Below are 13266 nucleotides of genomic sequence, written 5' to 3'. Positions count from 1 at the left end.
GAGCCTCATAAAGGTCACTGTAAATTACCTGTCTCTGAAAACCTAGCTCTAAATCAGTAACCATGCCACACATCAAAGTCCCTACCCCCAAATTGTGCCATTTCTGTCCCCCATTCTAGGACTAGGACATTTCTGGCTTAGAGCCAATGACAGGAATGTCTGTACAGTGTCCCATTTCTATGGCCTGCCATCATCACTCCTGTCTCTGAAGAAATTACTGCTGGGGTGGGATCATCAAGTGTGGCAGTTGGAGTATCCTTCTACTTGGCATACCTAAGGTCCTAGAATCACATCAGTTTTTACCTCTGTAAAATAGCCAGGGGTATGGAGGAAACTAACTACCTGGTTGGTTCTTAGAGAGAGATTTGAGGAAGAAGTAAAGGCAAAAGTAACCAAGTAGGCAAAGAACCTAAAGAAGCTAGAACAAAGGAGATTTTTAATGTCTGAATTACATTCCATCAAAACGTATTTGTGAGTTCATTCCCTTTATGAGTCCAATCTTTTATGAACATCTAGTTATTCATATCTTCTCTTCTTGGGAAATTTACAGATTCTTGGAATTTTATAGATTCCAGGTTGATAAAGACAGTAATCTCTTCCAGTCAGGCTGATATTGTTGAAATGGCTATGATCTACATGACATCTTTCCAAGATGATTTCAAGAGAAGCAAGAAGAGAAAGATTGGACCACCATTTGATTTTTAGGCTAAGACCGTACTGCAGTGCTACGTGTTCCAGTTTCAAAAGTAAGCCATAGCCACACTGTCTTGTATCTGGGGAAAATATTCTTGATGAAGAAGAATCATTAGAGAGAAATATTTGTCTAAATAGGAACTTTTCACATGGATTTTTAACTCTAGTTTCTGGGAAGTGTGATTTCTTAAACTGTTAAAAAACAAACAAAAAAAAACAAACAAACAAAAAAAAAAAAAAACAAGTATACCAGTCATTTTAATCCATGGTTACATTTTCTTGTTCTGTGCTTAAGACCATGAAAATTGTCAAAACAACCATTTTTTCTTTTTTAAGACAAAGCTTTTTGACATGTATTCATAAAGGTCACAGGTTTGAGAGGAGTTTTAGCCTTTTTTTTTAACCTGTTGTTTCATGCCTTGCTTAACCATAGCTTCTGCTGGAAGTATGGTGTAAATTTCCCTTTATGGTGACTCCCCATTTTATACAATTTACACAGGGTACATAGTCTATCTGGTTGGGGCCTCCTTGGCTTCCTTGATTAAGAGAATGAGTGACATGCTGAAATTTAGAAACATTTTCAGACGGTCCTCTAGGATCTGCCTGACTTTGGAGGGAAAGAATCAAAATGTTGGCCTTTGTACTCCTCTGCCAATGGTTTCTTCTCTGTGTCTGTCTCTAGTGAACACCAAGTTCAAGAGTGTGCACTTGGGAAGTCACACATGCTATATGAACACCAGGTTGAAGAGTGTGCACTTGGGAAGTCACACATGCTGTATGAACACCAGGTTCAAGAGTGTGCACTTGCGAAGTCACATGTGCTGTACAAGCATTCATGGTTCAGAGTTTTCTGCTCACTTGTTTCTGTCTTCATGGTTTCATGTTTGGACTTTCTGAGGTTTCATGAGTAATAGCTTGTATCCACAAACAAAAGAAAAGCTACCTAAAATGCATGTAATTACTAGCCCTTACTGCCACACTAGCATGCACTTTTCTTTCTTTCTTTCATCCTTCCTTCCTTTCTTTCTTTTTCATAACAAAATTATGTTTCATTTTTATTGAAAATAAATTTTTCTTTCATACAGTATATCCTGACCAGAGTTTCCCCTCACTCTACTTCATCCAGTTATTCTCCACTTTCCTTTCTATCCCAATACAGTTTCTTTCTGTCTCTCAATAGAAAACAAGTGATTTTAACAAACTAACATAATACTTTTATAGATTATTTGGAAATTTTACACAATGCTCCCTGATTACATTCTTCCCTGTCATCTCAGGTCTAACCTGAGCCTTGCGATTCCCTCTCAAAGCAAAAACAAAAAGATGAAGGAAAAAAAGTCAATTTTTTTGTTGCTTTTATACTCACTGGAGTACAGTCAAACTTCCAACAGTCTCTGAAAGATAACTATTCTTCTCCAACCCCAGCCTATCAGAAGCCATCAATTGTAAAAAACTACACTTCAGCATCACTGTCACAATTTTTAAGTGTTCTCTTCATTGGCTTCTCTCTTCAATGGCCTCCTGTCTATAATATTTCTGTTGTCGGGTAGAGGTGAGGAGAAAGAATGGTCACAGAAACCCTTTTTGTCTCTCATTTTCAACTGTTTCCACAATCATCAATACCACTGCCAAAGAAGCTTCCTTGACCTTAATAATCAATGGCAGCATGAATTATGAACTTCCACATGGTTTCTGGCTACAATATAGGCCATGGACATCAACATGACTTTACATGGCAGCTCAGACCACACACATGAACATGACCTTTGTAAGAACTAACAAAAAAGCATAACAAAGTAAAATAAACACAACATTGAAACTGGACAAGGCAAACCAACAAAAGGAAAGAGCTAAAGAGAAGACACAAGAATCAGAGACTCACTCATTCACACTTAGGATTCCCATAAAAATACTAAGCTGGAAGACGTAAGTGCCAAGAACTTGGTGCAGACCCATGTAGGTCTTGTGCTTGCTGCTTCAGTCTCTGTGTTTTTAGATGACCTTTCCTCAGTTGATCTAGAGGGGCTTGTTCTCTTGGTGTTCTCCATCCTTTCTGGCACTTAACTCTCTATCTGACTCCTCTTCCATCAAGTCCCCAGAGCTCTACCAAAGGAATTTGTTAGAGACATTTCATTTAGAGCTACATGTGTATTCCAAAGGTCTATCTCTCTGTGTGCCTGCCTAGCTGTGTGTCTCTATATTTGTTCCCACCTGCTGCAGGAGGAATCTTTTGTGATGATGGCTGAAGAAGACAATGACATATGAGTAAAGCAGAATATCCTTAGGAGCTGTTTTATAGCTAAATTTGTTTATACCAGTAGTATTTAGTTTTACCCTATGCCTCTGGTCCTTGGTCATACAAACAGTATCCTACATGAATCTCATCTCATGTAGTGGGTCTTGAGTCAAATATTCTCTGGTTACTACCACAAGCTTTATGACATCATCACCCTGCTTGTCTTTCAGGTAGTACACTATTGTAGATCAAAGGGTTTGTGATGAGGCTTCCTTCCTTCCTCCTTCCTCCCTTCCTTCCTTCCTTCCTTCCTTCCTTCCTTCCTTCCTTCCTTCCTTTCTTCTTATTCTCCTCATTCTCTTCCTTCTTTCTTTTGTCTGCAGAGTACCTTCCCATACCAAAAGGTATTAGAATGTTCTATTTGGGCATTGGCTTGACATTTCCATGTTCAAAGAATTGTATGTGCCTTGTCTTCAGCAATGGGGCCTTGCTGTTAGTTTGTGGAGAACAACATATTGCCTTGGCAACATCCTGACTTATTTGAGGATTTCCATGGAACTCCTTTGGTCAACAACACGATTGGATATAACCTAGTTCCTGTACTAGAAGCTTCATTTGGTGACAAGAGATAGCCAACTGGGACTCTGTATCCTATTACTTGGAATCTTCATTATGATTGTCTTCATATATTTTATGATTTTTCCACTGTACTAGATTTCCATATCACCCATTAATGCCCCTCAGTTCCAACTGTCTCTCCCAGCATTCCTTCTTTCAATACCACCTGTCCTCCTCCTCCCATCTGATTTGCCTTGTCCATGTTTTGCCTTCTCCAGTTTATCCATAAAATTTATACAGGGAGATAAATGTTCCCTGCTCCAGTCACTTCCTTTTTGTGGACTTACCTCTCTGTATGTATGAATATAGCTTGGCTATTGTTTATTTAATGTTTAATATCCACATATAAGTGACTGTACATCATATTTATCTTTATTAGTTTTGGTTAGCTCACTTGGGATGGTACTTTTTCCAGTCCCATCCAATTGTCTGCAAATTTCGTGATGTCCCTTTGAAACAGCTGAGAAATAATCCATTGTATAAATATATTACTTTTTTATACATTATTTTGTTGAGGGACATCTATGTTATTTTAAATTTCTGGTTATTATGAATAGACCAGAAATGAACATGGTTGAGTAAATGCAGTTTACACTAACCTCATAGCTATCATTAAACTAAATTAAGTAAAACTCAAGGCAATTTCATTTTAACCAAGAACAGGACAAGGGTGTCTACTCTCTCCATATATATTTAACCTAGTACTTGAAATATTATCTAGAACAATAAAACAACTGAAGGTGATCAAGGGATACCAATTGGGAAGAAAGTAATAGTATGGTATTTACAAATTATATCAAAGTATATATCAGTGACTATAAAATTTCTGCCAGGGTACTTCTACAACTGATAATAACTTGTAGCAAAGTAACTAAATACAAATTACTCTCTCCCCTCTGTCTCTGTCTCTGTCTCTGTCTCTGTCTCTGTCTCTCTGTCTCTCTGTCTCTCTGTCTCTCTCTCTCTCTCTCTCTCTCTCTCTCTCTCACACACACACACACACACACACGTACACACACATACACACACCAAACCCAGTAGTCCATATATATATGGACTCAAAGAAATCTGCAAAACAGCACTCTTCATAATAGCCTCAATTAATATGAAATAACTATAACTTGGGGTAATTCTAACCTAGCAAGTAAAAGATGTGTATACTAAAAGTTTCAAATTTTGAAGGAAGACAATGAAGACATCGAAAGATGTAAACATCTTCCATGTTCAGGGATCAGTAAAACCATCCTATCAAAAGTGGTTTACAGATTCAATGCAATAACCCAATAATAAGATCAACAGAATTACAACACAACTCTTTACAAATCTTTAAAATACAATTCTCAGATCATATGAAAACACACACACACACACACAACTCAGGATAGCTAAAACAATCCTGAACAATAAAAGAACTCCAGGAAGTGTTACCATTCCCGATTTAAAGTTGTACTACAAAGTAGTAACAAAAATAGCATGGTGTAAAGACAGGCACATCGATTAATAGAGTTAAAGTCACAGACATAAGTCTACATACCTATATAAATAAAGTCATTCTGTCATTAAAAGTGCATAATGAAATACTGCATACTAGAAAACTGCATACAGGGCTTACTAATAGGTTATTCACTATTGTTCTTTTTTAAAATATCTTTAATCTTTTTTTTTACACTCCAGCCTTTATTCTCCTCCTGGTCTGCCCTCTAACAGTTTATCATCCCATTCCTCTTCTCCCAGTACCCAAGAGGATGTCCCCATCCTCCCCCCCCCACCAGATCTCCCCACTCCCTTGGTCCTCAAATTTCTCCAAGGTTAAGTGCATCTTCTCTCACTGAAGTAAAACGAGGTAGTCCTCTGCTCTATATGTTTCTGGGGACTCATATCAGCTAATGTATGCTGCCTGGTTGGTGTCTCTGTGTCTGAGAGAACTCGGGGTCCAGGTTAGTTGAGACTAATGACCTTCCTATGGGGTCGTCTTCCTCCTGAGCTTCTTCCAGACTTTCTCTAATTCAACCACAGAGGTCCCCAGCTTCCGTTCATTGATTGGGTGTACATATATGGGTCTGACTCATTCAACTGCTTGTTGGGAGTCTTGGAGGGCAAACATGCTAGGCTTCTGTCTGTATGCACAACACAACATCAGTAGTAATATTAGGCCTTGGAGTCTTCCCTTGAGCTGGATACCAATTTGGGCCAGTCACCGAACCTCATTTCCCTCAGTCTCTTCTCCCATTTTTGTTCCTGCAATTCTCTCAGGCAGGAACAATTCTGGGTCAAAGTTTTTGATCGTGGAATGGCAACCCCATCAAAAAAATAATACTGTATGTAATAAACAATTGTGTTATCTTTAAAAAAAGAAATGAAAGACCTATAATAATTGCTAATATTTGGGGAGGAAAGTAATGTGGCTTTAAAAGAAGACTTTATTCAGGAAAGTTCAATATGAGCCTTGAGTTAATCAGTTTTCTTGCCCTTTTCTTCTTGTCTTTACTCTTCTCAAAACCCAAAACCTAAGCAATATTTTTTTTGTGGTTGTTGTTCTTAAGAAACCATGGGAACTTTTCAAATTCTGCTCCTGTGTTTCCACAAGCCTGTTGTCTGTTCTCTGTTCGCAGTTATGCTTCTTTCCCTACGTGATCATATTGACTTACAGAAATGTCTTGGCTTATAAACTTCATCCATAGGAGTGCATTCAACTGCCACAGACATGATAACACTGGAGGAGAGGAAGGTGTTAATAGTCCACCTTTAGCAAAAGGGTCTTTCAATAGAATATAAAGATGTGCTGAAATTATATTAATTAATCCCAAAACCTAATTAATCCCGAGTCTTTTCACATATAATATTTAAAAATAAATATCTTTCCAAAAATATTGTTTATCATTTACCTATCAAATTTAATTTTAATACGCAGTTACCATATCAAAGTAAACATATACCAACATACAGACATTTGACTTCCCTTTCATTCCAAATTTTAATTGTTCTATCTTTGTCTTAATTTCTTCATAATTTTCTTAAGCTTAAAATTGTAGAACAAGTCATGTATGCAAGCAGATGATTTACATGTACCATGTAAATGTGATTTTTGGCAGTTATATTTCTATTATTTATGATACTAAGGGACAGGGATGGCACATATGAGAGAATCATAGCATCTAAGGCTGGAAGTGCTTAAAGGTCAGGTCGTTCAATCACTCACACGACGGCTAATTTACTTCCCTAGCTCCTACACCAGGTAGACTTCCAGCATGTGCTTGAATACTTTTAGTGCTGTTGAAAGGCTACTTCATTTCATCCTTGAGTAATTCCATTAAATTTTGGCTCAATCTAAAGGACAAATCTTTCTATCCATCTGTAACTTTTATACTTATTCTTTGATGATGGGGGAAGAACCATGTTAGTATATCTTTGTATTTCTTTGTGGATTCCAATGCTCAGCTGCAATATTGAAGAGTTTCATTAAGTTCTTTATTTAATATAATTTAAATGCAGACATGAAAATTGTGACACTCAGGCCATTTCTCTCCAGATCCAATATCACTGGTTCCTTAAAACATTCATTAGTCATGAGTTTTAATTTCGTTATCATTCTGGTGCCTTTTCAATAAATGAATTTTATCATCTCTTTTAAATTATCATTCTCCAGAATAAAATAGAACACTGAAAGTCTGTTTTCATAAGAACACAGCACACTGACATTTCATTAGCCTAAAGATGATGTGTTTACTAATCTGGCTTACTATTAAAGTACCCCCATCAGTAGCCACCTTACTCTGAAGGACATTAAAGATAAACAAATATTCTCCTACAGGTAATACTATTATCCTCTGAGCTACAGATTATTTTTTGTTGAAATGAGACCAGCAACTTTGGTAGGCAGTTGGTACCAGTCCAGTACAACCTTAGTAGCCACTCTTCTCTCTATTAGTTGAGGATCTTGCCAATGACCTTTAATTTCTACTATATTTATTTTCCATTCTTAATGGGAGAGAAAAATGTCAATTACATTGGAAATTTTACTTGGGGAGCAATAGAAATCATGGAGCTACTATAAGAAAAGGTATTACAAAGGCACGATGTTCAAATCCTTTTAGTTTTGTTGAGTTGAATATCTATTCAACTGTGAGTTTCAAGTATTGAGAATAGAGAAAAAAATACAATCCAAGAAAAAGAAATGTCTAGGGGGAGAGAGAGAGAGAGAGAGAGAGAGAGAGAGAGAGAGAGAGAGAGAGAGAGTCTGGGAAGCTTACAAATCATAGGAAGCTTCAAAGAAAATGACACAAAAAGTATACAAGTGTGTTTTCCCATATTGGAAAGAAAGAACAGACACCAAAGAGTGAAATACCAACAGGGTTGACAGGGTCCAGGAGAGAGTGCTAACCTGTAAAGCAGGATGTATTTTTATAATTTAATCAAAATATAATACATTATGTACTGGCTAGTCTTATGCCAATCTGACAAACAAGCTAGAATTGTATGAAAGGAAGGAACTTTGAGAAAATGCCTCCACAAGATCTGGCTATGAGGTATTTCCTGAATTAGTAATTAGTAGAGGAGGGTTCCCGAGATCTCTAAGACACTGGACCACCAACCAGCCATCATACACCAGCTGATATGAGGCCCTCAACACATATACAGCAGAGGACTGCTGGGTCCAGGTTCAGTCAGAGAAAATGAACTTAACTGGTGACTTCAGGGAGTGGGGCTGTCTGGTGGTGTAGGGGTTTGAGGGAATGGGGACATCTTCATGGAGACAGGCTGGAGAGAGGAGGAAAGGGAGGTAGAACAGTCAGAGGATTGGCTGGGAGGGAGATAAAATCTGGAGTGTAAAAAAGAATAGATTAAATAAAATTTAGAAAAAAAAACCTGAAAAATGTTAGAGCTTGATTCAGGCATTCGAATTCCACGTTATATATTCCAGCTTCAAGAGTTTGGCTCAGTTACAGAATTAAAATAGGTGACAGGCATGTAAGAAATATTCCTCCAAGGTTTAGATTGTTTGAGTAGCCAGCACCCTCTTTATGTGGCTGCTAGAGCCATTTTAATAGTTTTTATGATGTATTTCACTCCTCCAAGGAGTAGCAAAGAAGATTTGACTCCTTGCCCCGATGCTGAAGAATGTGTTACTTGTATTTAGCATCCCCAGGCACCAAACATACACATGATACACAGACAAACATGCAAGTGAAACATTCGTAGGCAAACAACAAACAAACAAACAAATAAATAGTAGGCCCCCACAGGAAAAAAAATCAAACAACACAAACTGGACTAAAGAGAGAGAAATGGAGAAGGACAGAAACAGACAGAGACAGAGAGACAAAACATTTAATCAGACCTGGGGGATCGGGAAGGAGTTAGAAAATGATTAAAACCTATTGTGCAGAATTCTCAAAAAATGCATTGTTAAAAAAAATCACAGCATGGTTATAGTTGCTTGAATTAGGGTCACATAGAGAGAAAGGCCTTTAGTCTGGCCAGCGTAGCCTAGAGAAACCCAATGACAAGCAAGAGTTTATGTATCAAAAACAATGATCACTGCTATTGAGGCATAAGAGTTTTGAAGTGGACTTCTGGCCTCCACACCCATGTGACCATCCAGGACCACATTAATTAATTCACTAACTAATCAGTGAATAAAATTAAAAGTGCATGAGAGATTAAATAGAATTATAATAAAAGAGTAATATGAAGTACAGTATCTTATCATTTCCTTCAATCTTTGAAGCTTCTAGACTGGGTCTTCTTTTTGACAAAGCTCACTCTTCTCATAGAGAAGAAAAACAACAAATCAAGTAGAGGCTGTCTCTCTAACCCACCCATCCATGTTCTGTCTCTTTCAGAGTTTTACAAGTGTGTTCACTGGAAAAAAATTTCTACATTTTTCTGCTTGAGTCTCTGCCCCTTTGTAATCTTTGGTGTTCATGACTTCTTTTGAAGTCAGAACTAATAGTACTAAGAAAAGAAAACTGTAATTCCAGAAGGTTCACTCTCGTTCCATCTTTAAAAGGTTGCATTTTAGGATTGTTGGTTTAACTCTCAAAAAGGCCTTTCTTGACCCAATTATCCATCCAAAGATTCATGAATACACTGAAACTTTCTTTAAATTTTGAAAGGTGATATGATTGAATCTGATGTACATAATTGACTATTTCCTAAGAGAACATAATGTGTTGAATTGTGATATTTCTCTTAAGATTTCTGTACTTCTGTTTAATTAATGGGCTTAGATTTAGCAAAGAGGCTTCTTTCTCCCTCATTTATTCCATGAGAGCTAGCATGTGCAACAGTCAGGTATGTGGCTTACAGCATAATATGCCTTTACTTATGGGAGACTCCCAATATATCCCAGCATAATTGTACTCTACCGTTTAGTATATCATGCATGTGCTCCAGGTTTTAAAATTCTGGGTCAGTGATGAAGTATCAGTTTCCTTCTATTAATTCAAAAATCCATAGTTAGTATATGCTTATACTATATATATATACATACATATATATATAGAGAGAGAGAGAGAGAGAGTATGTGTGTGTGTGTGTGTGTGTGTGTGTGTGTGTGTGTGCGTGTATTCATTGAATTTTCCCATGGTATTTCGTTTTTCCTTTGCCATCTCTGCCTCATTTGAACACCTTCCTCTGAACTGTATGCCTAGTATGGTGGCCCCTGTAAGTATATTTTTAGTAGCTAGTAATTGATACAACATCAATGTGCTCCACACCTTACTGCATTATCAATTCCATTCCCTGCCTTTTTTATTTTGATAAAGCCAAAAGAAGATGATCCACAAATATTGTATCAAGGACTTTTATGTTTCTGAATCTCATTGAGAGTAAATTGCTGACACAAAAGTATTAATTCAAGCTCAGTGAACGTGAAACAGAAGAAAACTGATGAGAAGTATGTACGTTCAGATATATCATAATCAAACCACAGAAAATGAAGATGAGAAAAATAACTTGAAAGCAGCCAGGGGGAAAAAATGACATGTTACAAAGAGAGAAACAATCACAGAAATAATGATGAGCTTCTCATCAGAAATCATGAAAATCAGGAAACAGAGGAAAGAACAACCTGTAGGACTAAGCAGAGCAAAAGAAAACGAAAGCTATCGCACAATATATTTCTATGAATCAAGACTTCTCTTTCTAGTGAAAATATCCCCAGGATTAGAGGTTAAATAACAACACTTTCCTCTAAAGGAAAAATCAAGTGAACTTATCATGGCAAATAAATTAGTAAATAAACAGAATTATTTCTTTTTGCAAAGAAACTGTAAATCACATACACATCTTTTCAAAAATGTTTATTATTGTTATTAGGTTTTAAGATCATATTTCATTATGTTGTCCATATGTGTTGTGAATTTTCTGGGTCACAGTCCTCCTGCCTTAGTCTGCTGTAGACCTGGGATTGAAGTCCAGTACCATTGTATGAGTTTTATGTAATTCATACTATTTTTAATAATATACATAAAATTATCTGTACCCAAATGTATGAGGGACAGAACAAGAAGAAAAGAAAGTAAATTGAATGTATTTGACTATTGGCTTCTATAATTTATTGAAATGGTAAAATAGTAACAACTTAGAACATTAGATTCATGTGGTATATCCCTTTGAGCAGGAACTAAAACTTGATTTTTAAAACACACAATCAAATAGATAATGGGTAGATTTTTAAAGTATATCAAATATACTCGGCTTGTCCAAGTGAGGCCAAAAAGACAGAAGGGGAAAAAGCCAAGAAAGAAAGAAAGAGAGAAAGAAAGAAAGAAAGAAAGAAGAGACGGAGGGACGAAAGAAAGAAGGAAGGAAGGAAGGGAGGAAGGAAGGAAGGAAGGAAAGAAGGAAGGAAGGAAAATGTCAGAAAGGGGAAACAGAAAAGTTAGGAGGCTGAGGTGACTAAAGTATAAATGCATCAGGAAAATCTGATGTAAATGATCTTAACTGTACCAATAAAAGAAAGCATTATCAGAATAAAAGCAATACTAAACTTTATATTACCTATAAGCCCATTTTTATTATAAGGACATAGTAAAAGTGTTTTCTCACAGGTACCAAGCTAATACCAACAAGACTAAGTTTCATGTGTTATTTAAGTAGAGTAAAATATATGGGTTCAGAGTGAGCAAGCTTTGCAACGTTGGAGGGAAGCCTGACACAGGATAACAGGACATTCCAGAAAACAGATCAAACCCAACACTGGGAAACCCAGCTAAGAAAATGTGTGATAGTGTGTACTGACATTTTAAGAAAATACAGCTGAAAGTAGAATAGTGCTCTTTTATTAAAGATACACTTTTTTTTAACCCAAGGACATAGTGTTTGATTTAATGCAAGTTAGTTTTGGTAACTTGAAGATTATTAGCATCCTGCTATTCAGAAACTACCCCTCAGTCAATATGGCTTCAAAGGAGAGAATTTTATTAGGCATCTGGACAACAGTTGTTTCTTTTTCTGATCGGAGTGATTTTGTGAGAATCCCTCTTTAGCAGGCTCTTGCTTCTGAGACTGCCAGCACCATTATCTACCAAACCCCTTTTTGATTAATAAGAAAAGGAGCTGAGAATGCATTTTACCATCTTCAGCTTCCTGGGGTCTGTCAAACACTCTTGTTTTACAAGATGTAGTTTTCCTGTAGGGCTCTAAGTGTGTCTGCATAATTTTTCATCAAGGCAATAACGTGGGATCCTAAATCATAAACATTCTTTGCAAGAAGTCCCTTAAGTGCGGTGTAATTTGGAACAGGCAATCCATTTCAAATTTGGAAAATTAAAGGGGAAATAGCCAAGCACAAGTTACAAGAGCGGGGCCGGACTCCCACACCTGCAATCTCAACCAAATGACATAAAATGCCAAGCCATTATTCTTCCAATTTAGCTTCCTCAGCTTTCATGTTCAAAACCAAATTCATTCTAAAAGTAATCAAATCAGATAAGGACTGCGACTGTGGAGGGGGAAATGCTAACAACGGCGTCACAAGTGTGGTTGGAGGTTTGGGTGTTTTAACATTTCAGTTTATTTTATGGAGCATATTTTAAAATGATTTTTGCGGGTTAGTTTAATTGGAGTATCAGAAATCCTTTCATCTGTTTTGACAATTGAAATGACGATGTGCTGCCTGCACTGTGTTTATGCCGTTAGAAAGGGGAACCATCCATATTGATAGTCCAGCTCCTGAAAATTTAAAAGGACGAGAACAGCTAAGGGCCGATTAGCCATGGAGAACATTAGCTTCGATACTTCTTAGGCAGAGCCAGACATTACGTCAAGCATGACAAACCACTCTAGCATAAAAGTATTAGCGGCCTCCAGGTCTCAGGCTTACCCTTAAGTTATTTCATTAAAATACAAAATCATGTTGACCTAATTTTTTGACAGGTTTCAAAGAGAGGAAAGATTTCCTTGCATGCCCTGCCTCCCCTTCCTTCCTCTGTCCTGCCAGAACTCTGGGGAGTTTGCCAGTTTCAAGTCATTCAGAAAGCCAATCCCTTCCCTTTTAATCAAGGTAGAAGCTCCAGCTTTGAATGCTTTCTCCTCTCATCTCCGAACATGTACACAGAGGAGGCTCTTCATTGGCATGAGGACTTCCGATCTCGGTAACTCTTTATGTCCTTGGGGAGAGCAGAGCTACTCAGCATTCAGTGTAGAAGCTGGAACTGCCTGAATCGGCCTCATTATGTAGGCCATATGCAATAAGGCACCATACCTAACAGCTG

The 13266-nt window shown here is 37.2% G+C and overlaps 1 long non-coding RNA gene across 1 annotated transcript in view; it reads left to right on the top strand.

Moving 5' to 3' along the window:
- Positions 1–5374: 5374 nt before the first annotated feature.
- LOC103692627 (uncharacterized) overlaps positions 5375–13266 on the top strand; it is a 47281-nt gene continuing 39389 nt past the window's right edge. Inside the window, exon 1 of the long non-coding RNA XR_010052646.1 lies at positions 5375–13146. This is a non-coding gene — a long non-coding RNA (uncharacterized LOC103692627). The remainder of the gene's footprint in view (positions 13147–13266) is intronic.

Source organism: Rattus norvegicus, chromosome 6, assembly GCF_036323735.1.
Source record: "Rattus norvegicus strain BN/NHsdMcwi chromosome 6, GRCr8, whole genome shotgun sequence".
Classification (NCBI taxonomy): Eukaryota; Metazoa; Chordata; class Mammalia; order Rodentia; family Muridae; genus Rattus; species Rattus norvegicus.
The sequence above is the reverse complement of the archived record's forward strand: the minus strand, read 5'-3'. Positions and strand labels throughout refer to the sequence as shown.